Here is a 27,020-nt window from a genome sequence, read left to right on the forward strand (position 1 = left end):
TTCAAATTGGATTTAAACCACATCATTTGATTATAGTAGTTTATCATCCACCATGACACTCACCACAAGCAAAATATAGGTTGAGGCATACTAATGAGAAAGATTTCCGATGGCATGTATTGCTCTTCCTATTCATGTCCATTGTAATTGCAATGGGTAACATACACAGAATGTTTGAAAGCACTGACCAATTGAAATCAATCACATCTGTTTATTTGATCTCTGTTCCAATAATCTATATTAATTTACAAAGTGCATGGAAATTGAAAATGGCAGATACATTTAGGCTGAAAACATGCTAAGCAAATCAGAGATAACAACGTGCTCTTAATTCACTCACAAAGCTGAGAGATTATTTATGTAGAGATTACTTCCACCAATCTTAATGTTTCCTTCAATGAAATGAAGTTCTTTGTGGTCAGAAGACCTTGGATCTCATGGTTTATGATGTGATCTCGGCCTGGCAAGAAACACATTCCAGCCAATCTCTCACTTTGTGTACATTATGCACAGATGAGAAGCATTAGCAACATATTGTACATTTGAGGAAACATTTCCATTACATGTATTTACATGACAAGAAGAATTTTATTTTAGTTGAGGCAATTTAAAGCAGTATTATTTTTGGACAAAAATGCCATTTTTTTTTCTGGAAAGCCTGAGTATTGAGTGATTTCCAATTGGGACATTTTGCAGCTATCTCCTATTAAGTGCTAACCGCACAAGAACAACATGTGAATTCTCTCCCAATTGTACTGCTGTTCTCCAGTTTTTTCCACTGAAGAAAACCCTCTGTGCATGGTAGAATGAAGGTCAGTAGCTAAAGCAAACTGAAACTCTTGATTTAGAGAAAGCAGCCTAAAATGTAGCATCAATTTTGTCAACTGTATAAGGTTAATTAGTCGAACATTACAGGAGTTATGAATCATGATATCAATCCCTGTGTTCGATAAATTGCAAAGCACAAATAGAATCTTCTACTAACATAATGAAAATAATGTTCCATTTATATCATAAAACATCACCACAACCCTAGAGGCTCAAAGCAAGCCAATACGGTTAAGCATGTTTTCTAACAGTCTTGTATATAAATGTGCACATAAATAGAATATGGAATGATTTTCTGGCTCTTCCTATGCATGGAATTTTTTGGTCCCATTAATGGTAACCCCCCAGCGCAGATTTCCTAGCAGTGGGGAGAGAGGGGGTGTGGAAACAATGGGAAATCCCATTGACAGAGGCAGGACCAGAAAATCCCAGTGCCGGTCAATAGTGGGCCACCTCTTGCTGCTGAAAAACATGCCGTGGGGATACAGAAAATACACCCCTCCCTGTATATAGTTAAATTGGATTGGTTAGCACTGCTGCCTCACAGCGCCAGGGACCCAGGTTCGATTTCCTAGATTGGGTCATTGCCTGTGTGGAAATTGCACATTCTCCCAGTGTCTGCATGGGTTTCCTCTGAGTGCTCCAGTTTCCTCCCACAGTCCAAAGATGTGCGGGTTAGGTGGACTGGCTATGCTAAATTGCCCCTTAATGTCAAAAAGATTAGTTAGGGTAAATGCATGGGGTTATGGGGATAGGGTCTGCGTGGGATTGTGGTCAGTGCAGACTCGATCGGCCGAATGGCCTCCTTCTGCACTGTAGGTCTCTATGATTCTATGAGTTGACAGACTTGTAGCAAGCACCCTGAAATCCAGATATAGAAACATAGGAACAGCAGTAGACCATTCATCCCATCTAGCCTGCTCCACCAGGTTAGATCATGGCTGATCATCTACCTCACCACCACCTTCCCACATTATCCCCATATCCCTTGATGTCATAGTCTCCAGAAATCAATCAATCAAACACACTCAATGGTTGATCTTCCACAGTTCTCTAGGATAGACAGAGTAAGAAGTCTGACAACATTGGGTTAAAATCCAACAGATTTATTGGAATCATGAGCTTTCGGAGCGCTGCTCCTTCATCAAGTGAGTGATGGAGGACCAGTACTCTGAAAACTTGTGATTCCAAATAAATCTGTTGGACTTTAACCTGGTGTTGTCAGACTTCTTACTGTGCTCTATGGTAGAGATAGGAATATTAGTCCATCACCCTGCTCTGAGCCAAATCAAACAGCGTGGCAGTGACAAGCTCTGGTTAATGGGGTGGCTCCTTAGTGCACTGATGTTCAGCACAGTGAGAGGACGTGACAGATTCCCAAACCTCTTCTATCTCAAATTCCCCATCTCTGCTGCTGGCTGGAGGGAGCGGCCCGCCCCAGGCTGTGACAGACCCTCGCTGTGTGGGACCTTCCTCACAGCCTCCTGCCAGAGGCGAACAGGATGAAACTCCTGAGCGCCTGGTCTTGATATAAGTTGTGATTTCAGGGTAAATGACATACCATTATATTTTAAAAAGACATAAATATATATAGATAAAAAGATAGATAGCTTCCCCTTGAAAAGAAATCGAATTGCAACAGCTTTCAGTGGGGAGAGAAGTAATAATATTGAGTCAGCCTGTATCAATAATAAGACTCCCCCAAAACATACCTAAAAAACCACTGGGAAAAAAAACTCGATAATTTATTGCACATATTCGGGATGGTAACGGTGGAATATGTTGAGCCTGGTCTTGAGAAAGATGCTAACCTTTCCTGTGCAGGATCTGATCAGATTAGAATGAGCATAGGCTTTTCACCGCCAGTGTTACATCTGAATCCTGGGGCGTGTGCATCATCAACCCAAAACCTTCCGACAGCTCGGACCTTTCTGGGAGCGGCTGCAGGCAGCAGCACACAGCGTGTTCCCTGAGGCGAATGGTCACTATGGGGACAATAGCGCCGCTTGTCGCCGGCACCTAACTCAAACACCCACATCAACACTCAGGCCAAGTTAATTCACAAGCCTCGGGACTTGGCCGCACAGTCAAAGCAGTTGGGCGGAAATCTTATATTTTATTTCCAAAGGGGATAACCTTAGGGAACAAATTTTCAGTTTATTTTCTTGAAAATAAAAGTGCTATGATAGAGAGAAGGGAGGTTACCGCACGAATGTCTGTTTAATATGTTACTCCATAGGAGAATATTGCAAGCCTAAAGTGGGAATGTAATGAAAAGTGTGTTTGTAAAGCCTGCTTTCAAAGGGCGCACTGTGCTGAAATATGAAGTGAATTCCTCTTCGTGGGCAGACTGACAGAATCTTAAACCTCACTTATTATTAGCCCTGACTGTTAACGTATGTATGTTGTCCGGTGTTTTTTTGGTAGGAACATTGCATTAAACGGTCACGCTGTTAAATATAGGAGCCCAGTTACATCCCTAGGTAAATAATAAAAAAAATACTGACAGCCCACACACTGTGACAGGGTATCCGAAGTTAATCATCGCAGACACACAACCCCGCCCGTTGTCAGTGTGGAACCAATTCAGAATAAACAGGCCGGGGGGAAAACAGTCACTGAAGAAACCACGTTTGAACTCATAAAATGCCCCTGTGTTCCTTAGTATGTCTGTCTCTGACTATCTCTTAAGACTTTCCTTTCTTGGGCTTACCTATTGCTTGCTCCCTCCCCCCAAAAGTTTTGACTTACTTTTGGCTAGGCGGAGACAAGAACTGCATTAAAAACCAAAGATCGCACCACATTTCCCGCCAATAGTTTCTGGCACTTTGAAACTTTACCCGTTAAGTTTCTTGATTATTTCTGAGTCTGGCAGGCGTAACTGTTTCATGACGTGGTGCCTATTTCCTCCTGGTGGGAAAAGTGTCTTCCTCCTAAATGAACCCAAGTCATCACCAGGCAGAGCAGCACACGGCCACTCAGCAGAAACACCGAGGGCAACAAGGTGAGCTCATCCCCGTCTGTACCTTCACTCTGGACGGAGAGACTCAGAGTTTTCAGTTGCAACTCGGGGGAAAGCAAGTGTCCTCTTAGAAACTTCTGGCAGGATTGAAACTGCGCGCTAGCCGTCATGTAAGTGCGATCAGTGTGTTAAGTGTAGTGTGAATTGATTTGCAATAGAAGAGGGATGATGTTGTGTTGGGGATAGTGATAAGGGGAGAGGGAATATTTCCCAGCTCTTGACTTGCAGTGAGTGCACAGAGTTACTGAAATGCCAACTTGCGGCTAAACCAGGTGATTGAGCGAACGCCGCATTCTCTCCCTTTGGATCGCAATTTAAGAGAATCAATTGAGTCTTTTAAAGTGAATATATATTATTTTTTGTACAGGAGTGGCTGATTGAAAAGCTCACTGCTGGCCCGCGCCCTGTCTAGGGTTACAAGGTGATTGGAAATTGATGCTGGTGTTCGTGCTGTCCGCTGGGACAGGGTTCCCATTCTGCTCAGGTCCTACTTCAGACACGGGACTGGCGGTGGCACATTGATTTTTGGACACGGCCGGGGCAAATTCTGGGCTATCAGTAATCGGGAAAAACATGGATAGGGAAGATATAGTTAATGGTGTGATTGCCTGCAATAGCAGAATTTCTGCGCCATGTGGATTTGGTTATTAAATTCCTCGCTTTAAAGGAGCCCTGTCCACACGCGTGGGTTTTGCAAAATTAAAAATGAACGAGTTCTTTTTTTTGTTTGACTGCATGCTGAACGTTAAAGAATCAGTATTTCTGATAAGAAGGAAGGGTATCACTAGGTGTAAGTGTGCTGGCTGTTATTGCCGTGAGATTGGTCAAGCAGAACTGATACATTGTCATCTGACACTTCAGATTCAGAGTTCTGCAAGTTTGGAATGTGTCCATTGGGCGGGTGAAAACTGTTTCTTTCTCCCCAGATCTCACTGATCACAATCAAGATGTTTAAAAAGAAAAGCTGGTAGAAAACACTGCGTTTTCCCGGTTACCGAGACGTGGTTGACCGTTCCACGAGTACATCAGCAATTCTCCTGACCAAACAGTAAAAGCCCTAAATACTTAACATCCTGCGTTATTTCCAACCGCTCCCCCTCTCCTCTCACTTGCAAAGCCTGGCATTGGCGAGCTGCTAATTTGCTGAAGTTATTTGCAGTATGTGTACAGTTCTATGAGCAGGGAGAAGGGGGCGACTCAACAAATTAAAGCAAAATACCGAGGACGCTGGAAATCTGAAACAAAAAAAGGGGGTCGGTCAACTCAGTAGCTCTGTGGAGAGAAACAGAGTTTCACATTTCGGAGCTAAATGACCGTTTTCCAGCGCTGCGCAAATTATTGCGGAGAAAGGTGTGAGGGAATCCAGTAAATTAATAATGCGCTCCTTTGTTCGGATGAATGGGAGGTTGTGTGTTACATGTCTGGTGTGTGAATGCTTTCCGTGGTAGCTCTGCGCCATCTAATGGTCATTGAAACATTCTGTAAAAGACTCATCACTTGGGAGTGTTTTCCTCCCCTTCATATTGATCGATACTTAATACCATCGCACTTCGATGCAACCTCTATAAGTGTCCGGGGTTGGTTTATACTATCATTTTCGTTCTTTCAGATTGTGCTGTGTAAAACGTTAGTGAGAACAATGCATTATTTTCTTTTTACAAAGCGATTCCAGCTTATAGAGCAACGCAACGGGGTGTCTCCTAAAATTTGCCAGCCAGCGAAGATGACACGGGTTTGGTACTCTGCTTCAGGCAGTTGACTACAGTAAATACACTGATGTTCAGAACTCCGATTTCGAGTGTGTCTAATCATGGCCCAGTATCATCCAGGATCACTGCTCCAGAGTGTAAAATGTGGATCCAAGCATAACATGTGCTCTCATGTTGGATCATATCATGCCAACACGTGCAGTCACCTTTGGCACGCACAAGTTCTGAAAGAACATTTTTAAATAATAGAAGAGTTGTAATTGAAATTAAATAGCTGGAACATGAATATACTGGGGCTCTTTGCCAAACTCAAGTCTTTAATGTGATTCAGCTGTACTCCTGTGTCTCAACAATCTGGACACTGGCTCTGGTAAATGTCCCTAAAAGTTGTTCTGCAAAGTGTTTTGGGATGCCTTGCTCGCTGATTCCACCCAGAATATCGCCTGAAGGTAACATACTGTCAGATGGAGAAATCAATTCTCACTGAACAGAAGGGGTCCATTCGGCCTGTGCCAACTCTTTGAAAGAGTTAATCAGTTAATCCCACCACACCCTTGTTCTTCCCCTACAGACCTGCATTGTTTTTTGTTCCCCTTCCAAGTGCATATCCAATCCCCTTTTGAAAGTTAAAACATTCTATGCCATGGCTTCGATTCAAGTCAAGGTGATTGTGACCACAGCACAGAGCACTAACCACTGTGTGAACAGAACACCATAACATCAGCATCAAATAAAGTAGAGCAAACTGATGAGCTAAGAATGACAATTTGTGTATAGTTACTATACTGGAGCCAGGGTTGCACAATCTGTCATAAACCAACTAAACTAGCACTAAAGATTATGAAATTTCAAGCACAAGCTTACATTCATCATGAATCACATTTACTACAAAATTTTGGACTGGAAGTTAGAATGGTCCACAAACTAGGTTGCACTTCCAGGTTTAATTAATTTCACGGAATTTCCACTAATTGCACCATTTGCAGACTATCAAGAAAACTCTAAAAGATATGGGCTTTTTAAGGCTCTGGAGCATCAATAGGGTCCTTGTTTATTTTTAACTTAAAAAACTGACTACTGTCAGTTACAGTAATGGTTCGCAATAGCTTTTTTCTGAAATTATTCCAAATAATTAAAATTGGATACTGGAAGGTGGTGAATGAGATACGGGAATTAAACCTGCTTACTTATTGTGATAAACTCATTTTCAGCTATATTAATCAAACTGCACAAAGCTACCATTCTTAAATATATCCAGGAATATTTTTGGAAAAAAAACACTCTGCTCCATTGCATTAAAAGCAAAAACTTTTGAGTAATTATATTTTGACAACATGACATTAAAATCAGAAGGATAGCAGAGTACTTTGCATTTTTATGATTACCTTTATATTGATATGCAATTTCGTTTGCAAACAGCAAGAAATGTAATGTACATGAAGGCTTTCCTTATTATTGCATTGTCAGCTCCTTCTGCATTAACCCTATTGCATTAGGTGAATTGCTCCTGCAGAGGGCCAGTACAGCCAAAATGGGCTGAATAGCCTCCTTCTGTGCTATAACCATCCTATGATTCTATTTCAATGCATTATACAGTCTGGTGTTAGATGCACAACTTGAAACATTACAAGGTATGTTGCACTATATGTTTCAAAACTGATAGGACAGTCAATTTCAGGTTGGACTTTCCGTTGATTTCAAATTAATTTTTTAAAATAACTTACATGTCACTAGTATTTAAGTTCACCAGTAAAGTTCAACATAAACATGAAACAGTTTTTCTTTCTGACATTTAGCTGCTGTAGATGTAAATGCTAATTTAATGCATGCTGAAAAAGATTTTGAACCTAATCTATTTTTACTGCAGGATTCTTGCAATATTTCAAGATGGCGTGGGCATATCTTGCTTTACACTCAAACCTGATTGAAAAGTAGCACTAACAGTTTAATATCATCCAGCCTTTTATTTGGGCAATCGAATCAAACCTGGCAGCACATTAAGTATATAAGTGTATCTGTGTGTCATATTGTGTAACAGTCTTCACTATTTAGCTACGTGTTCTGTCTAATCATTTAAATTATTAATGGGGTTGTCAAGTTGAAATACAAAAGCATAATTACTGGCATTAATTGCAGCGTAGAACCCAGCTTGCATGATTCATGGAAAAAACTCTGTGCCCCAACGTTATCAATTATTTTCAGACATACTTGAGTTGAATATTGCTTTAATTATTTAATCACTCATTATTTCTGATTTTGTCCTATTTGGAAATTCATTTGGACGGTAGTATAAACACTAACAAATCATCCAAGCTTGAGATTTCGCTTTTCATTCCTTAATATTTGTCCTCCAAAAGGCAAAAAAGACTCGGGGCTGTGAACAGTTAAATTGTTCAGCTATCTGCATGATGTAATTCATGTAGCATCCATATAGAAAAAAAAGCTTGTAATTTGATGTTAAATTGTGTGATCATATAATAGGTTGATGGCTGTAATTCTAATTTTGGCAAAATACTCAATGTGTTCTTGTAAATCTCTCATTCGGCAGTGGCTGGGATTTGTCTTACAGAGCGTCTTGTGAACTGAACATTCAGAAACCCTCAGGCAGCGAGAATTTCTGAAGGGTTGCAGATGTTGAAATGGAGTTAATGCTGCCATCAAGTGGCATTAGTCAGGATTCCAGCCAGTAGATACAAAAACTTCCCTTTTTCAAAAAAACAAGGACTTTTTTTGTTTGTCCATAGGATACGGGTGGGTTTCGTAAGACCAACATTTATTGCCTATCCGTCATTACCCTTGAGAAGGTAGAACATAGAACATTACAGTGCAGTACAGGCCCTTCGGCCCTCGATGTTGCGCCAACCAATGGAACCAATCTAATGACCATCTAACCTAAACTATTCCAATGTCATCCATATGCCTATCCAATGACCATTTGAATGCCTTTAAAGTTGGCAAGTCCACAACTGCTGCAGGCAGGGCATTCCACGCCCTTACTACCCTCTGAGTAAAGAACCTACCTCTGACACCCATCCTATAATTATCACCCCTCAATTTAAAGCTATGTCCCCTGGTGTTAGCCAACACCATCCGAGGAAAAAGGCTCTCACTGTCCACCCTATCTAATCCTCTGATCATCTTGCATGCCTCAATTAGGTCACCTCTTAACCTCCTTCTCTCTAACGAAAGCAGCCTCATGTCCCTCAGCCTTTCCTCATAAGACCTTCCCACCATACCAGGCAACATCCTGGTAAACCTCCTCTGCTCCCTTTCCAATGCTTCCACATCTTTCTTTTAATGCGGCGACCAGAACTGTCTGCAATACTCCAAGTGTGGACGCACCAGAGTTTTGTACAGTTGCAACATGACCTCACGGCTCCGAAATTCAATCCCTCTACCAATAAAAGCTAACACACCATACGCCTTCTTAACAACCTTATCAACCTGGGTGCCAACTTTCGGGGATCTATGCACATGTACACTGAGATCTCTCTGCTCGTCAACACTACCAAGAGTCCTTCCATTAGCCCTATATTCTGTACTCCTGTTACTATTACCAAAGTGAATCACCTCACACTTTTCCGTATTAAACTCCATCTGCCACCTCTCGGCCCAGCTCTGCAGCTTATCTATGTCCCTCTGCAAACTGTAACATCCATCCTCACTGTCTAAAACTCCCCCGACTTTAGTGTCATCCGCAAATTTACTAACCCATCCTTCTACACCCTCATCTAGGTCATTTATAAAAATGACAAACAGCAGTGGCCCCAAACAGATCCCTGCGGTACACCACTTGTAACTGAACTTCAGGTTGAATATTTCCCATCAACCACCACCCTCTGTCTTCTATCAGCTAGCCAATTCCTGATCCAAACTGCTAAATCACTCTCAATCCCATGCATCCGTATTTTCTGCAGGAGCTTACCATGGGGAACCTTATCAAATGCTTTGCTAAAATCCATATACACCACGTCAACTGCTTTACCTTATCCACCTCCTCGGTCACCTTCTCAAAGAACTCGATAAGGTTTGTGAGGCACGACCTACCCTTCACGAAAGATGGTGGTGTATGACTTCTTGAACTGCTGCAGTCCAGGTAATGTAGGTATACATTAGGTGTTCCAGTTTCTGACACATTGATAATGAAGGAATGATGACATATTTCCAAGTCAGGACCATGTGTTGTTTGGAGGGGAACATGCATGTGGTGGCCTTGTTTTTCTAAGTGATTGCGATTGCAGGTTTGAAACATGCTTTTGAAGGAGCCTTGGAAAATTGTAGCAGTGTACCTTATAAATGGTACATACTCTGCTGCCACTGTGCGCTAGTGCTGGAGAGAATGAATGCTTATGGTGTTGGATAGAGTGCCAATCAAGCTAGTTGCTTTGTCCTTAATTTGATTTGATTTGACTTGATTTATTATTGTCACATCTATTACTATACAGTGAAAAGTATTGTTTCTTGTACGCTATACAGCCAAAGCATACTATTCATAGAGAAGGAAAGGAGAGAGTGCAGTATGCAGTGTTACAGTCATAGCTGGGTTATAGAGAAAGATCAACTTAGTACAAGGTAAGCCCATTCAAAAATCTGACAGCAGCAGGAAAAAACCTGTTCTTGAGTCGGTTCGTAAGTAACCTCAGACTTCTGTAGCTTTCTCCCCACAGAAGGTGGAGGAAGATAGTATGTCATCTTGATAGGGTCAAATTCACTGATTCATACCACACAGCTAACATCCCAGATTCCTCCATCATAAGCCCTAGGTATGTCTTATTATACTGGCAGGATAGTCACACCAGAGATGGTGTCAGAGTGAGATACAGTTGAGGGGGAGTCCTCAACTCTAGACCCCCATAAAATCTCATAGCAACAAGTCAAACATAGCCAAAGAACTGTCCTGCAGATTATCACGTATTGCCCTCCCTGTCGAATAAGGGTCCCTCCATGTTTAATTGGAAGAAGCACTGAGATAGCAAGAGCACAAGATGTACCCTGGGTGGGGAACTTCAATGTCCATCATCAATAATGTTTTGGTAGCACCATTACTGACTGAGCTGGCCAAGCCTTGAAGATGATATCTGCCAGAATGCATAGAAACAAGATGTTGAGATAACCAACAAGAAGGAAAAACCTACTTGACCTCACTAATATATTTGTCCATGATAATTTTAGTTGGAATGATCAGCATACAGTCCTCGTGGAGACAAAGTCCCATCTTAACACCTGAAGACAGCCACTGTGCTAAATGGGATGGAAATAGATGGGAGAACACAAAACTGGGCACTTATGAGGCATTTCAGGAACTCAGCAGCCTCAAAATTGTATTCAACCACAATCTGTAACCTTAGAGCCTGGCATATCCCTCACTGTGCCAATACTAGCAATCTATCTCAATGATTTGCATTTGGGGACCAAACGTAATGGTCGGTATTCTCCGACCGTTCATCCCATCATGAGTTTCCCATTAGCATGGGGTGACATCAATGGGAATTCCCATTGACAATGGTGGATCTAGACAATCCCGCCACTAGCAAACAACGTGCCATTTTCCTCGGCGGGAAACGCATAGCTGGGAGGCCGGAGAATTCAGCCCAATATTTCCAAGTTTTCTGATGACAAAAAAAAATAGTTGGGAATGTGAATTGTGAGGAGAATGCAAAAAGGTTTCAAGGAGATTTAAACAGACTCAGTGAGTAGGCAAGAAATTAGCAGATGATATATCACGAAGAAAAATGTGAAGCTATACATTTTGGGAAAAACCAAAATGCAGAGGATTTCTTAAAACGGGGAGAGATTGAGAAATATTGATGTCAAAGCGACCTGGGTGTCTTTGTTCATAAGTCACTGAAATCTAACATGCAGATGCAACAAGCAATTAGGAATGTGTTTGCCTTTATTGCAAGGGACTTTGAGTACAGGAATAGAACATAGAACATAGAACAAAGAACATTACAGCGCAGTAGAGGCCCTTCGGCCCTCGATGTTGCGCCAACCTGTGAAAACCAATTTAAAGCCCATCTAACCTACACTATTCCAATATTATCCATATGATTATCCAATGACCATTTAAATGCCCTTAATGTTGGCGAGTCCACTTCTATTGCAGGCAAGGCATTACACGCTCTTAATACTCTCTGAGTAAAGAACCTACCTCTGAATCTGTCCTATATCTATCACAGTAAGAATGTTTTGCTGCAGTTGGCTCTTTAGTCAAAGAGTGGTGAATCTTTGGAATTCTCTACCCCAGAGGGCTTGTTAGACTCAGTCATTGATCATGTTCAAAGCAGAGATTTGTAGATACCAACAACATCAAGGGAAATGGGGATAGTGCAGGAAGATGGCGTTGAGTTAGAAAATCAGCCATGATCTAGTTACGTGGCAATGCAAGTTCAAGGGGCTGAATGGTCTACTCCTGCTCCTATGTCCTTATGTTCTTCACAAGCTAGAGGACCAACACTGGTTCAATGAGGAAAGTAGGACAGCAGGTCAGCTGTTGAGCCAGGCATATCTAAAAACAAGATGCTGACCATGTAAAGCTACAACACAGGATGACAAACATGATAAAGAGCTGAAGCAGCATGCTATAGATCAACTCAAAGCTCTGTACTCGTGCCACATCTAGTCATGAATGGTAGTGAATAATTGAACAACTGACAAAAGGAGGAGACTCCAAAAACATCCCCATCCTCAAGGATGGTGAATCCAGCTCATCAGTGGAACAGACAAGGCTGAAGAATTTGCAACCATCTTCAGGCAGAAGTGCTGAGTGGGTGATACATCTCAACATCTTATGAAATCCCCAGCATCAGAGATGCTGCTTCTTAGTCAGTTCAATTTGCTCAAAAAATAGTTGAAAGCGCTGGATGTAGTAAAGGCTATAGACTCCAACTATAGCCAGACAATTGGACTGAAGACTTGTGGCCTTAGCTAACCATGCCAAGACTGCAGCATGTGATCCAGGGCAAACACGTTTGCAGTAAATGTTTGCAGCTTCAGGAACTTTGACTCCAAGTTATTGAGCTGGAGGCTGAGATCCAGACACTGTGACACGTCACAGAAGGAATGTTACCTGGACGCTTTGTACTAGGAGGCAGTCACGTTATTTCGGATGGAGTCTGCTGTTTTTGTCAGTGGTCAGGGATAGAAGAAAGACTGAGAGTGGGGCAGATATGGGGACCCAGAGGGCAGGAGTGCCGAAATATGAGCCTCTGCAATTGCCCTAATGTGTTTGAGGTTCCCTGAGCTTATTTGAATTAGAGTGGGGGCTGTAAGGTGGATGAGGAAACTGACCATGGCACTGGGGTATAGGAAAACGTTTGAGTGTGGGAAGCAAAAAAATGTAGTGATAGTAGGAGACAATATATTGAGAGATATAGGCACTATTCTCTACAACAAAGAGCAAGATGGCTGTGTTATCTGCCTGGGGCCAGGGTTTGGGACATCTATGCGAGAGAGGAATTTGCAGTTTTGCAATTTACTTCAATAACTGAGATGAGGAGAACAAAGGCATGGTGGCTAAATTTGCAGATGATACAAGGATAGGTAGGAAAGTATGTCATGAAGAAGAGGTATGGCGTTTCCAGGAGGATCTAGATAGATTGAGTGAATGGGTAAAAATCTAGCAGATAGAATATATTGTGGCAAAATATGAAGTTGTTCACTTTGGCAGGAAGATTAAAAGGAGTATTACTTAAATTGAGAACAACTGCAGAATTCCAAGGTGTAGAGTGATCTGTGTTTGCGTACGTAAGTCAAATAAAGTTGTATACAAGTGCAGCATGTAATCAAGAAGGCTAATGGAATGTTATTCTTTAATATGAAAGGATTTGAACATAAATGTAAAGATGTCATGCTTCAGTTGTACAGGGTGCTGGTGAGACCACACCACAAATACTGTGTGCAGTTTTAGTTTCCTTATTTAAGGAAGGATGTAAATGCATTGGAGGCATTTTCAGAGAAAGTTTACTAGATTGATATGTGGAATAAATGAGGGTCTTGAGGGTAGCTTGAACAGTCTAGGCCTGTTTCCACTGGATTCAACAGTGACTTCAGTGAAGTTTAAAAGATCCTAAATGGTCTTGACAAGGTGGATGTGGATCCAGAACTAGGGGACACTATTTTAAAATTAGGGGTTACCATATCCTCTCATACCCATAATCATCTTTTCTGCAAATCCATAATCACTTCACCAAAACCTCACTAAAATAGGCCTAATGTAATTTACAAATAGCATTCACTGAGATTTTTTTGATTGTGGCTCTCATTCTTCATGACCTGCATATGCAGTCTTTTCCATGGCTGACCACAATATCCTCCTCCAAGTCGCTTCCTCTACCATGCAGTAGTCCTGAAATGACCTGTCCTCAGCTAGTTCTGTTCTTATTCATCTATTTGTCCAGTTGAGGCCAATAATATTCTGCAGTCACTTTCTATTGTCCTGGTACCAATACTTCTGCAGTCTTAATATAAATCAAGAAAGCCAATTAAAAACAATACTCATTGTATCAGATATTCCAAAGATAAGGGAGAGCAAGTGTGAAGGGGGAAGGGGTAATAAAGAAGTGTTAACACCACAAGAGGATGTGTTGATTGGTGAGTGCTTCTTTTCTTTAATATTTAAGATTCTTTCTGTTAACTTAGCTAAGTGGAAGGGTGGCAGGACACCTATGGAATGTGCATCCTGCAATTTGTGGAAATTCAGGATGTTTCTCATCTCCTGGGAAACTATGAAGTGATGTCAGTTGTAGAACTTCCTCTCCATTTTTTATCATTGTGAGATGGTCATTCTGCATTATAAGGGCAGGCTGGCAGTCAGCTAGTGCAAGAGTACCTTGAGTGCATCTCATTCTCTAACTGCTATTCAGCTCTGACTTCCGGTGAGATCGAGTTGGGTTTTGGGTTGGGGAGTGGGGAATGCAGCCAAAGCCAAGCCAGCAATGCCACAATGTGACCCAGCTGTAAAGGGGAGCAGGACTAAGACTGGAAAAGCAGTAGTGATAGGTTTTGATTTTATTTGATTTTATTTATTATTGTCACATGTATTAGCATACAGTGAAAAATATTGTTCCTTGCACATTATACAGACAAGGCATAACATTCATAGAGGAGAAAAGGAGAGAGTGCAGAATGTAGTGTTACAGTCATAGCTAAGATGTAGTGAAAGATCAACTCAGTGTGAGGTAGGTCCATTCAAAAGTGTGATGGCAACAGGGAAGAAGCTGTTCTTGAGTTGGTTGGTACATGACCTCAGACTTTTGTATCTTTTTTCTGACGGAAGAAGGTGAAAGAGAGAATGTCCAGGGTGCATGGGGTGCTTAATTATGCTGGCTGCTTTGCCGAGGCAGCAGTTAAGTGTAGACAGAGTTAATGGATGAGAGGCTGTTTTGCATGATGGACTGGGCTTCATTCATGACTCTTTGTAGTTTCCTGCAGCCTTGGGCAGAGCAGGAGTCATACCAAGCTGTTGAAACAACCAGAAAGAATACTTTCTATGGTGCACCTGTAAAATTAGTGAGAGTTGTGGCGGACATGCCAAATTTCCTTAGTCTTCTGAGAAAGTAAATGTGGAAGTCGCCTTCTTAACTGAAGTGTTGGCATGGGGGAGCCAGGACAGGTTGTTGGAGATCTGAACACTAAAAAACTTCATCCCCATTGATGTAAACAGGGACATGTTCTCCACTACGTTTCCTGAAGTCGATGACTATCTCTTTCATTTTGTTGACATTGAGGGAGAGATTATTGTTGCCACACCAGTTCACCAGATTCTCTGTATCATTCCTGTACTCCGTCTTTTCGTTGTTTGAGATCCAACCTATTACAGTGGTGTCATCAGCAAACTTCAAAATCGAGTTGAAGGGGAATTTGGCCGCATAGTCATAGGTGTATAAGGCGTACAGTAGGAGGCTGAGGACACAGCCTTGTGGGGCACTGGTGGTGAGGGTGATCATGAAGGGGGTGTTGTTGCCTATCCCTACTGATTACGGTCTGTGAGTTAGGAGGTTAAGGATCCAGTTGCAGAGACAGGAGCTGAGGAAAGTTATTGTTTGGGGTACAGGCAGCCCCTCTGGGGCTGAAGATGTGATTCCAGGATGGTATGTTGGCCCCAGGGCTAGGGACAAAAATGCTAGTGAATGGCTTGTAGAGCACTCTGAGGAGAGAGGTTATGGAACATATTGGTACCATTAACATACATAGAAAGAGGAATGAGGTCCTGCATCAGATTTTAAGGAGCTAGGAAGAAATTTTGCAAGCAGGACCTCAAAAGTCTGCATCACTCCAGGAGTGAATGTATATAGGAACAGAAAAAAAGGGGAAAAAGATGAATGTGTGGATGGAGAGATGGTTCAGGAAGAAGAGTTATTGATTCGTGGGACATTGGGAACAGTTTTGGGTCAGTGAGATCGATACAGCTAAATAGGTTGCACCTCAATAGGGCTGCAACTGATGCATTTCTGAGGTGGTTTGCTAATGCTATTGGGGAGAGTTTAGAATAACTTGATGGGGCTGGGAATTAGGATGTAACATTATGAGGGAGAAACAAGGTTCACAAAGATTTGGGAGCAACAGATAGCATGAGAGCAAGAAACAGTAATGGGGCAAAGTAAGAGTGCTATTCAAAGTAAGAGCTCTATTCAGATTAAATTGAATCTATCTAAGTGCATAAATTGTGGAAATAAGGTTGATAATCTGCAGGTGTAGATAACCACTTGTGAATGTGATGCTTTGGTGATAACAGAGACCTGGCATAAAGAAGTATAAGATTGTGTACTAAATATTACTGAAAACAAGGTGTTCAGGAAAGATAGGGAAAGAAAGAGAGGAGACAGGATAGCTGGACCGATTATGGACAATATTTTAGTGCTGGGGAGGAAGAAGTCCTGGAGGGATCAATGATAGAATCTATTTGGTTAGAGTTTGTAATCAGAAAAAAATGGACTTGGGGCTAAACGAGACACATTTGCTCAAGTAATTAGGTTTTAAGGAGCATCTTAGAGCCAGAGAGGTTTACTGAATAGAAAGAGGCCCTCTGGTCCATTATATCCATCAAGCACCTATCTATTCTGATCCCATTTTCCAGCACTTGACTTGTAGTCTTATGTGCTCTGGCATTTCAAATGCTCATCTAAATGCATTTTCAATGTTGTGAGGGTTCCTGCCTCTACCACCCTTTTAGACAGTGAGTTCCAGATTCTCACCACACTCCGGCTGAAGAAATTTTTCCTCACATATCCTATAAACCTCCTGCGTCTTAACTTAAATCTATGCCCCCAGTTATCCCTTTGCTAAGGGGAAAAGTTTCTCCCTATTCATCTTATCTATGCCCTCATAATTTTGTACACCTCAATCACATTCCCCCCTCAGCCTTCTCTGATCCAAGGAAAACAACCCCAGCCTATCCACTCTCTCCTTATAGCTGAAATGCTCCAGTCCAAACAATATGCTGGTGAATCTCCTCTGCATCATTTCTAGTGCAATCAGTTCTTTCCTATAGTGTGGCAACCAGTACTGCACGCGGTATTCCAGCTGTGGCCTAACTAGTGTTATATACAGCTCCATCATAACCTTTGTGTCCTTATATTCAATGCCTCGGCTAATAAAGGAAATGACCTTATATGCCTCTTGACCATCTTATCAACTGTCCTGCTGTCTTCAGAGATCTATAGACACGTGCACCAAGATCCAGTGCCTTATTAGTCGTCCCAAAATGCATTACCTCACACTTTCCAGGGTTGAATTCCATTTGCTAATGTTCTGCCCATCTAACCAGCCAATCTGTATCAGTCTGCAAGCTAAGGCTTTACTCCTCACTATTTACCACACCATTAATTTTTGTGTCATCTGTGAACTTACTAATCATACCTCCAACATTTATGTCCAGATTATTAATGTGCACTACAAACAGCAAGAGACCCAGCAATGATCCCTGTGGAACCCCTACGGACCCTGGTTTCTAGTCACAAAAACAATCTTTGACCATCACCTGCTGCCTCCTGCCACTGAGCTAATTTTGGATCCTGTTTGCCAAATTGATATGGATCTCATGGGCTTTCACCTTCTTGATCTGACACATTTTCAAAAGCCTTACTGAAGTTTGCATCAACTGAAGTTAGACTTACTGGTCTGAAATTTCCTGGATTTTCCCTACTTCCCTTCTTGAATAATAGTACAACATTCGATGAGTACATGGGACTTAATGGGATTGAGAGTTATAGATAGGCCTGGTAGGTATGGATATGATCAGCGCAACTTGTGGGCTGAAGGGCCTGTTTGTGCTGTAGTGTTCTATGTTCTATGTTCTATTATCTGTCCTCCAGTCCTCTGGCACGTCACCTGGCCAGAGAAGATAGGAAAATTATTGTCGGAGTCTCTGCAATTGCTTTTCATAACAGCCTGGGTTCATCTCATCTGGGCCTGGTGATTTATCCACTTTCAGACTTGTTAAAACCATTAATGTCTCCTCCCTCTCAATGTAAGTACACAATACTCTTCCCTGATTTCTATACATCATAGTGAATGCAGATGCAAAGTACTCATTTAAAACCTCACCTACTTCTTCCAGCTCCACACATAAATTTCCACATGGTCTCTAATGGACCGTATTCTTTCCCTGGCCATTCTCCTGACCTCAATATACTTTTAAAACACCTTTGGATGTTCCTTTATTTTACCGGCCAGTTTTTTTTCATGCCCCCTTTTCGCTCTCCTGATTTATTTTTTAAGTAACCCCCTGCACTTTCTATACTCCTCTGAGGGCTGTTGTGAGCCCTCAGTATCTGCCATAAGCCTTCCTTTTTATCCTTATCAAACCCTCGATATCCCTTGATATTCAGGATTCTCTGAACTTATGGCTCCCATCCTTCACTTTCATGGGAATATGTTGGTCCTGGATCCTCTCTATTTTCTTTTTGAATGAGTCCCGCTGCTCTGGTGTAGATTTTCCGACAAGTAGCTGCACCCAGCTAACTTTGGCCAGATCCTGTCATATCCTTTAAAATTAGCCCTCCCCTAATTCCCACTTTAGTTCTGGTCCATCTTTGTCCCTTTCCATAACTACCTTAAATCGTACTGAGTTATGGTCACTGCCAACAAAATGCTCCCCCACTGAAACTTATACCACTTGTCCAGTTTCATTCCCTAAAACTAGATCCAGTACCACCCTCTCTCTTGTAGCACTTTCTATCTATTGGCATAAGAAGCTCTTCTGGATGCATTTTAAGAACTTCATCCCCTCTAAGTCTTTCATACTTTGACTACCACTGTTAATATTGGGGAAATTGAAATCCCCTATACTATTATCACCCTATTATTCTTACAATTCTCAGAGATTTGTTGACCTATCTACGCTTCTATCACCTGTGACTGTTTGGCAGTCTATAATCCATTCCCAGCAATTGCCCCCTTTTTGTTTCTAAGTTCTACCTATATAGTCTCATTTGAGGAATCTTCTTGGACATCATTCCTCCTGACTGCAGTAATTGACCCTTGATCAATATTGCAACACCACCTCCACCTCCTCTTTCACACCCCATTCCTGTTTCGCTCAGAATATTGCACTGCCAGTCCTGGCCCTACCTTTGTGTGATCTTATAGGAGAGGAAAGAGGTGGAGAGCAAGAGAAATTTAGAGAGGAATTCCAAAATTTAGGGCCTGGAGGGATGATGACATTTCCACCAATGGTGGGACAAAGAAGCAAGGGATTAACAACAAGCCAGGGTTAGATGAGTTCCCAGAGGGTAAGAAAAGAAATCTAAAAAAAGACTTTCTGAGACTTGCATTTATATTGACAAGACATCCCAAAGCTCTTAACTGCCAAACAAATACTTTTGAAGTGTAGACACTGTTATCATGTGGGAAGTTTAAGGCTGGACATCGTAATAGAGCTCGGGAGGATTCACATAATTCTACATGGGTTACTGAAAATGAATTTAAAAATAAATATTTAAACATGGCTTTTAATGATCAAAATTTACCTTTTCCAACATTCAGTAATGACTTGTTTTCATATATCAGGGCAGACACAAAGGACGATTCTCATAAGGATAGAGAGAAATGAGGCTGTGGTATCATGAATCTGCACTATAAACACTCCAAGGCTGATATATCCTTCTCAAGAATCAGAGGTTTTAAGTTCAAAGACAGATATGTGGTTGCAGACCAGCCAAGATCAGATTGAATAGTGTACAGGCTAGTGCAGCTAACCGACCTACTGTGAATTAGCGGCACAAATTGAGGTTAAATTGTATGATCTTGTAACCACATTTCTGTAATGGTTATAAGGAGATCAAAACACGAAACTAAATACTCAGGGGCATGTGACTTTTCATAAGGATAGGCTGCAAGGAGAGGGTTGTGGGATAGCTTTGTTCGTATGAGATGGGATAAATGCAATAGCAAGAAATGATCGTGGATCAGAAAACGTAGAATCCAAATGGGTGGAGGTAAGAAGTAACAAGGGGAAGAAGACTTTAATGTTAGGCAAATAATAAGTAGGATTGATGAGTTAAAGGTGTGGAATGACACATGGAAGTATGATATTGTTTCTATCACAAAAACATGGTTGAAAAAGGGCAGGACTTGCATCTCAATATTTAGGGTCTTGGATCTTTAGACAAAAGACTTGCTGGTCAGGTGCATGGGCCATCCTAAATTCTCCCTCAGTGTACTGGAACAGGTGCCAGAGTGTGATGACAAGGTGATTTTCAAAAAAACTTCATTGCAGTATTGATGTAAGCCTACTTGTGATGCTAATAAATAAAGTTTAAAGAGAGATGATATCATGGTCAGATCTTCAAATGAGGCTTTGTTGGTAGAACTTAGGAATATAAAGGGGGCAGCCACGTTAATGGGAGTGTATTGTAGGCTCCGAAAGAGTGAGTGGGAGATAGAGGAGTAAATATGTTATCAATTGACAGAGGTGTGTAGGAGCAATAATCAAGTAATTATATTAAGCTTTTCAACTTTCTGAACATAAATTGGAATAGTCATAGTGTTAAGGGTTTTGAGGGGACAGATTTCTTGAAATGTATCCAGGGGAGTTTTTTTTGTATCAATATGTAGAAGGTCCAACAAGGAATGGTGCAGGGCTGAATCTGATTCTGAAGAATAAAGCCAGATAAGTGTTCAATGTGGCAGTGGGGAAGCATTTTAGTGCGTGACCACAACACAGTATGGTTCCAATTTGTTGTGGACAAGGAGAAAGATGACCTGCAAAAGAAGATTTTGGATTGGAGGAAGGCAGATTTTATTAAAATATTGCAGGATCTGGCCAAAGTTGACAGGGAACAGCTCCTTGTGGGTAAGTCTACTGCAGAGCAGTTGGGGGGGGGGGGGGGGGGCGGCATTCAAATAGGAGCTGGCGAGAGTACACTTTAGGGGGAAATGTAGGAGCAATAAGTTCAGGGAACCCTTGATGTCTAGAACACTTCAGGACTGGATGACGAAGAAGAGAAACGCTTTTAGTATGTCCAAAGGGATCAATTCAGCTGTGGCCCTAAGGAAATATTGGAAGAGGGAACTTAAGAAAGCAATTGGAAGAGCAAAAAGGGGGCATGAAAAAGTTCTTGCGAACAGGATTACAAAGAATCCTAAGATATTTTATAAATATCTTAAAGGGAAGAGGTTAACCAGGGAAAGAATAGGGCCCATTAGCGATCAAGGGGGCAATCAATGTGTGAAGCCCCAGGAGATTGGAAGGATGTTAAATGAATACCACTCTTTGGTCTTAACTCAAGAAAAGGAGTACATAGGTACAGAATTCAGGAAAAGGGACTATGAGGAACTTGCATAGCTTGAAATAAGAAATGGGGAGGTATTGAGTCTCTGACAGGCTAAAAAATGGAAAAATTCCCTGGCTGAGATGAATTACATTCCAGGCTGCTGCGGGAGGCAAGGCAAGAAATTGCAGAGGGCCTGACACAAATTTTTAATTTCTGTCTGGCCACGGGGGATGTCATGATGTGGAGATGCTGGCATTGGACTGGGGTAAACACAGTAAGAAGTCTCACAACACCAGGTTAAAGTCCAACAGATTTATTTGGTAGCAAACACCACTAACATTTGGGGCTCTGCCCCTTTGTCAGGTAACTCACCTGACGAAGAGGCAAAGCCCAGTGGCATTTGCTACCAAATAAACCTGTTGGACTTTAACCTGGTGTTATGAGACTTCTTACACGAGGAATGTGCCAAAGGACTGGAGAATGGCTAATGTTGTTCCACTTTCAAGAAGGGTGATAGGGAAATTACAGACCAGTGAGTCTCACATCAGTGGTAGAGTAGTGAAGAAAATTTTGAAGGAGAGAGTTAATCTCCACTTCGAAAGGCACGGATTAATTAGGGATAGTTTTAAAAAATGTGATTGAGTATGTAGATGAGGAAATGTGGTTTATATGGATTTTAGCAGAGCTTTTGACAAGGTTCCCACATGGTGTCATCTGCAAACTTGCTTAACATTACCCAACGTTTTCATCTATACTAATTATGTAAAAAACAACAATAAGGATCTCAGTACTGATTTTTGTGGTATGCCACTGGACACCAATCTCCAGTCACACAAACAACTTTCTACCACCACCCTTTGTATCTTATTACTAAGTCAATTTCTGATTCATTTCTCCAAGTTTCTCAGAATTCCATGTGCTTTAATCTTCTCAATCAGATTCCCACGTGATTGATAAAAATGTGGGGGTAATGTTAAACAAGTTTGCATGCGACACCAAGATTGGTAGGGTGGCAAATAATGAAGAAGATGGCCATAGATTACAGGAAGATATAGATGGGCTGGTCAGACAGGCAGAACAGTGGCAGATAACATTTAAGTGCAAGGTGATGCACTTTGGAAGAAGAAACAAGATGAGAGAATATTTAGTGAATGGCAGGACACTAAGAAGCTCAGAGGAACAGATGGATCTCAGGGTACTTATTCATAGATTCCTGGAGTCCACAGAGCATGTGAATGGGATAGTTAAGAAGGCATATGGAACACTTGCTTTTATCAGTCATGAGATAGCGTATAAGAGAAATGAAGTAATGTTGGAGCTGAACAGAACATTGGTTAGGCCACAGCTGGAATACTGTGTGCAATTCCTGTCACCTCACTATAGGAAAGATATGATACCTCTAAAAGCGGTACAGAGGAGGTTCACCAGGATGTTGCCTGGGTTGGAGCATTTCAGTCATTTACATTTTAAGGAACTTTCCAGAAAAATGCCCAGACATGTCTGACCTTATGTCTGTACAGAAACTGCATAATAAGTCATTTGACCCCATGGTGTTCATTTTGTCAGGGTAAATTATCCACATTCCATGGTCTTTTTAAAATCTGAGTGACCACCTTCCTAATAAATTTTATGGGTATATGACAATAATAATACTAAAAACTTCGAAAATAATTTTTTCTGAGTTAAGATTAATAGGGTGGAAGCTTGGCATGGCAAGACAAGACAAACCTTAGCAGCTGCTAGAGTACATAATGCAGAACAATATTATAGCCTTTACATTCCCACATTCATCAGCTACAGTGCCCCCTCAGTAAAGCGTTCTAATCAGTAATGCAACACATATGACTTCCATTCTAACAGGAAAACTATGTAAAACTTCCAGTAATATTATGTGCCTTAATCCTGCTCTTCTTGTATTACAATGGAGAATCTTGTGACAGAGAGTCTCATTCAGCGCCAAACTCTCCTCTTATTGACATGGGTCAGTACCTTACAGAACTCAGTGATGAATATCAGAACAGTAACAGTGAAGATTATGAAGAGAAATAAAACAGAAATTAGGGATAATTCAGTTTCACGTCATACATTGTTGTTTTTGAATTGTTGAGAAGAAATAAAATTGCATAGAAGGTAATAAAACAGATAATGCCGGGAAGTGTCAGCCTTTCTAACAGCATCTGTGCAGAGAGAATAGGGCTTACATTTTAAGTCTGGATAACACTTCATCAGAGCTCAAGGTAAAAGGTAAATGGCCTGATGTTAATATCGTTGGACATGAGATTGGGATAAATATGCTGGACTTTTACTTGGTTACTTTAGGGACAGGAGAAAGCTTTTTATGAGATTAAATAAATTGAGCAGAGTAAATGATGAGAGTAGATTTTATGGAGCCTGTGCGATGAATTAGCTTCATTTGCTCATATTCAATATTCTGTAGTTCATCTACATTTTCATTTTGTTCACCCGTCAATCCACCAACTTAGCTGAGTAATGAAGGGTGAGGACAAGATGGCAGTGTAACAAAAATAAAAGAGGATAAGGAATTGGGAAAAATAAAATGTAAAATATTTTACTATTAGCTTGCAACTTTGTCTTCAACAACAAGAATGTGAATTAATATAGGACAACATCTAAAGGCATTTCATAGGAATGTTAGCAAACAAAATTTAGCACTGAACCAGAAAAGGAGATTTTAGGGCAATGTCCAAAATGTGGTTAAAAAGATAGGTTTTAAAGGAGTGTTTAAAAGGAGAAAAAAAAAGAGAGATTTGAGATCTAGAGAGGGAACTGCAGAGTTTAGATCCTCAACAGCTGAAGGCTATCCAAAAGGTTGAACAATTAAAACCAGGCATTAGGCTAGGAGTGGAAGAGCACAGTTCTCTTGGAAAGTTGGGGGAGGCCAAAGACATAGGGTGTTGTGAAGCCATGAAAGTATTTGAAAACAAAAATAAGAATTTTATCATCAAGATATTGCTCAACTGGGAGCCAATGCCAGTTACAGTGGGGCTGCGACAACTGGTGCGATATGGACAGCAGGGATTCAGATAAGCTTAAGTTTAGAGAGGATGCAAGTTGGAAAGGTGGCCAAGGCTGCATTGGAATTGTTATGTCTGGAGGTAAAAAACACATGGTTGAGGATTTCAGATGTTAAACTGTTCAATTGTAGAATATTGCTTTTTGCAGATCTAGGAATTTTCCCATCCCACGGGAATCACAGCAGGCAGGGAACGGACCGTGCAAAGATCCGTTGACCTCAGTCTGGATTTTCCTGTTTTGGGGCAAGTGTGGCCAGAAAATCCTGCTCCTAGTTTCCAAAAGGCAATATTGATTTCCCAGTTGTTTGTGAACTGTTTTGTTTTTAATACAATGATAAAACATCAACTTTTATTCAAATGTTACACACCATTACATGATGAGAGAGAAACTGAACTGGATTACCGCCAGCAGTCTTGGGTTCTGAAGTTCTCTGCATAAGGTAAAAAAGGATTTCTATCATGCTTCAACATGAAAACATATTTTTCAAGCATTCTATTTGTTTGATTTGATTTTAAAATATAATTCTAGGAGCAGGTATGACCCTCATTTTGATATTGGTCTTCTGGCATGAAGATTTGCAATTAATTCACACAATTCTGTAATTTCTGGCTCAGGTTCAAAAGTTCCATGAATCTTTCACAGTCCTGGTGGAAAAACAATAAATTAATCTGTAATGGGAGGATTAGTTAACCTGAGACACACAGCACGTGGCAGATCAATTCCTATTACTGTTTAATTGTAAAACACCAATGTGAAACACCCCCTATAAGGAAAAAAAAATCCAAATTTAATAAACCCAAATACCTATCTCCCATTCCTCCATGTCACATAATTTTGACTTTAAAATGGATAGTATATTCCCCCTGGAGTGTAGGAGACTTATAGAGGTCTATAAAATAATGAGGGGCATAGATCAGCTAGCTAGTCAACATCTTTTCCTAAAGGTAGGCATAGGTTTAAGGTGAGAGGGGAGAGATACAAAAGGGTCCAGAGGGGCAATTTTTTCACAAAATGATTGGAACGAGCTGCCAAAGGTAGTCGTAGAAGCGGGCACAATTTTGTCTTTTAAAAAGCATTTGGACAGTTACATGGGTAGGATGATATAGAGGGATGTGAGCCATTGCAGGCAATTGGGACTAGCTTAGTGGTTAAAAGAAGGGTGGCATAGACAAGTTGGGCTGAAGGGCCTGTTTCCAAGCTGTAAACCTCTATGACTTATGGCTCTAATACGTTCAGGTATGTTTCCCTACAAAAACTATTCTGTAGCCGTGAAGGTTGAGATAGATGAGCACATTGATATATTTAGCAATGAAGCCACTCATTGTGAGTTCCATCTGAATAAAATTAACATATGCTTTTCAGAGGTTTCAAAAATATTGGAGAGCATTCCACAAAAAAAGTCTTGGTGTGTATTTTTAAGCTTAGAGTACAGCTTAATAGTATAGGTCATTGAAAAGTGGCAAAAATAAGTTAATGTCAGTGTTAAAGTTATTGGATCAACTTATTAATCACAAACTCCTAGAATTAAATCGTGCTGTCGGGATGTGCACACCAGAGGCAGGGATTTAACACAGTGGCGTCAACTGTATGATATCCTTTGAGCATAACTCTCAATGTCAGAATCAGAGCAATAAATTTACTCTAATCGTGCTGAGTTTTGTCTTCAGTTTGGGAACTGCATTTTGGGCCATCTCATGTGCCCAATTCCTAAAAGGCAGTATATTTCCACAAAATTGTAGACCCTAGGAGTCGGGCATGAGCTCGAGTTGGGACCACTATCTCCCAAAACAATCATGAGGTAAGGCCAGCAGGTTGGGAAGCCTGCTTCCATTTATTCCAGTTCTCCGCATGGTTGTTAGTCCTTCTTGCCCACAATTCCCTTGGCCCTCTCACCGCTCCCAACCTTCTGTTTTGCCAGATGGCCTCATTATGAACATCGATCTCCTCCCACCCTGTAGCAGGTTGTTTACATAATTTGAAGGGGACTGCTCGCTTTTTGTCATTGATAGTTTTATAAGCTTGTAATAAAACATTTAGAATCATAGAATCCCTACATTCAGCACATTGAGCCTCAACCGACAACAATCTCCTTTAACCCCATGTATTTACCCTGTTAGTCCTCCTGACAGTAAGGGACAATTTAACACGGCCAATCAACCTAACACCTTTGGATTGTGAGTGGAAACCAGAGCACCCAGAGGAAACTCACCCTGACATGGGGAGAACATGCAAACTCCTCACAGACAGCCATCCAAGGCCAGAATTGAACCTTGGTCCCTGGCACTGTGAGGCAACAGTGTGCCACCATGTCGCCTCATATCTTTCTTTGAAATTATCTTTAAATGTTTGCTTGTTTATTTAGTTAAGATTAAGAGATGTTAACTGGATTAAAGTTTTTTTTTAACCAGAAGGACTTTCACTGGCTATGTTTGATTGACAGTTCTATGAGCTTGTAAGAGACAACATTTTGTTTCTCAAATGGAACTTTGAATGACTGTCTTTTTTTTTACTCCATGGGAATTTCAAAGACTTCCCAATATTATTTTACTGTTCATTAGTTCTGTTCCTACAGTGCTTCAATAGCTTAGAATGCATTTTTATGGCCATTCACGCCACACTCCCGCTGCAGCCATTTTGGACAATTTGGCGCCCAGCCAAATCTCCGTTCACTGCTGTGGGGTGGGCAAATTCTACCAGCATGAACGGCAA

The 27,020-nt window shown here is 41.1% G+C and overlaps 1 protein-coding gene across 2 annotated transcripts in view; it reads left to right on the forward strand.

Annotated features, from left to right (window-relative positions):
• The first annotated feature begins 3,744 nt into the window (after positions 1-3,744).
• hapln1b (hyaluronan and proteoglycan link protein 1b) overlaps positions 3,745-27,020 on the forward strand; it is a 108,565-nt gene continuing 85,289 nt past the window's right edge. Inside the window, exon 1 of one of the 2 annotated variants that reach the window (XM_080189176.1) lies at positions 3,745-3,832. The gene's annotated coding sequence lies outside the window, so the exon portion shown is untranslated. Of the gene's footprint in view, positions 3,961-27,020 lie in introns of both variants that reach the window. The other variant, XM_080189175.1, reaches the window with a different exon arrangement.

Source organism: Carcharhinus amblyrhynchos, chromosome 5, assembly GCF_965287045.1.
Source record: "Carcharhinus amblyrhynchos chromosome 5, sCarAmb.v2.hapA, whole genome shotgun sequence".
Lineage (NCBI taxonomy): Eukaryota > Metazoa > Chordata > Chondrichthyes > Carcharhiniformes > Carcharhinidae > Carcharhinus > Carcharhinus amblyrhynchos.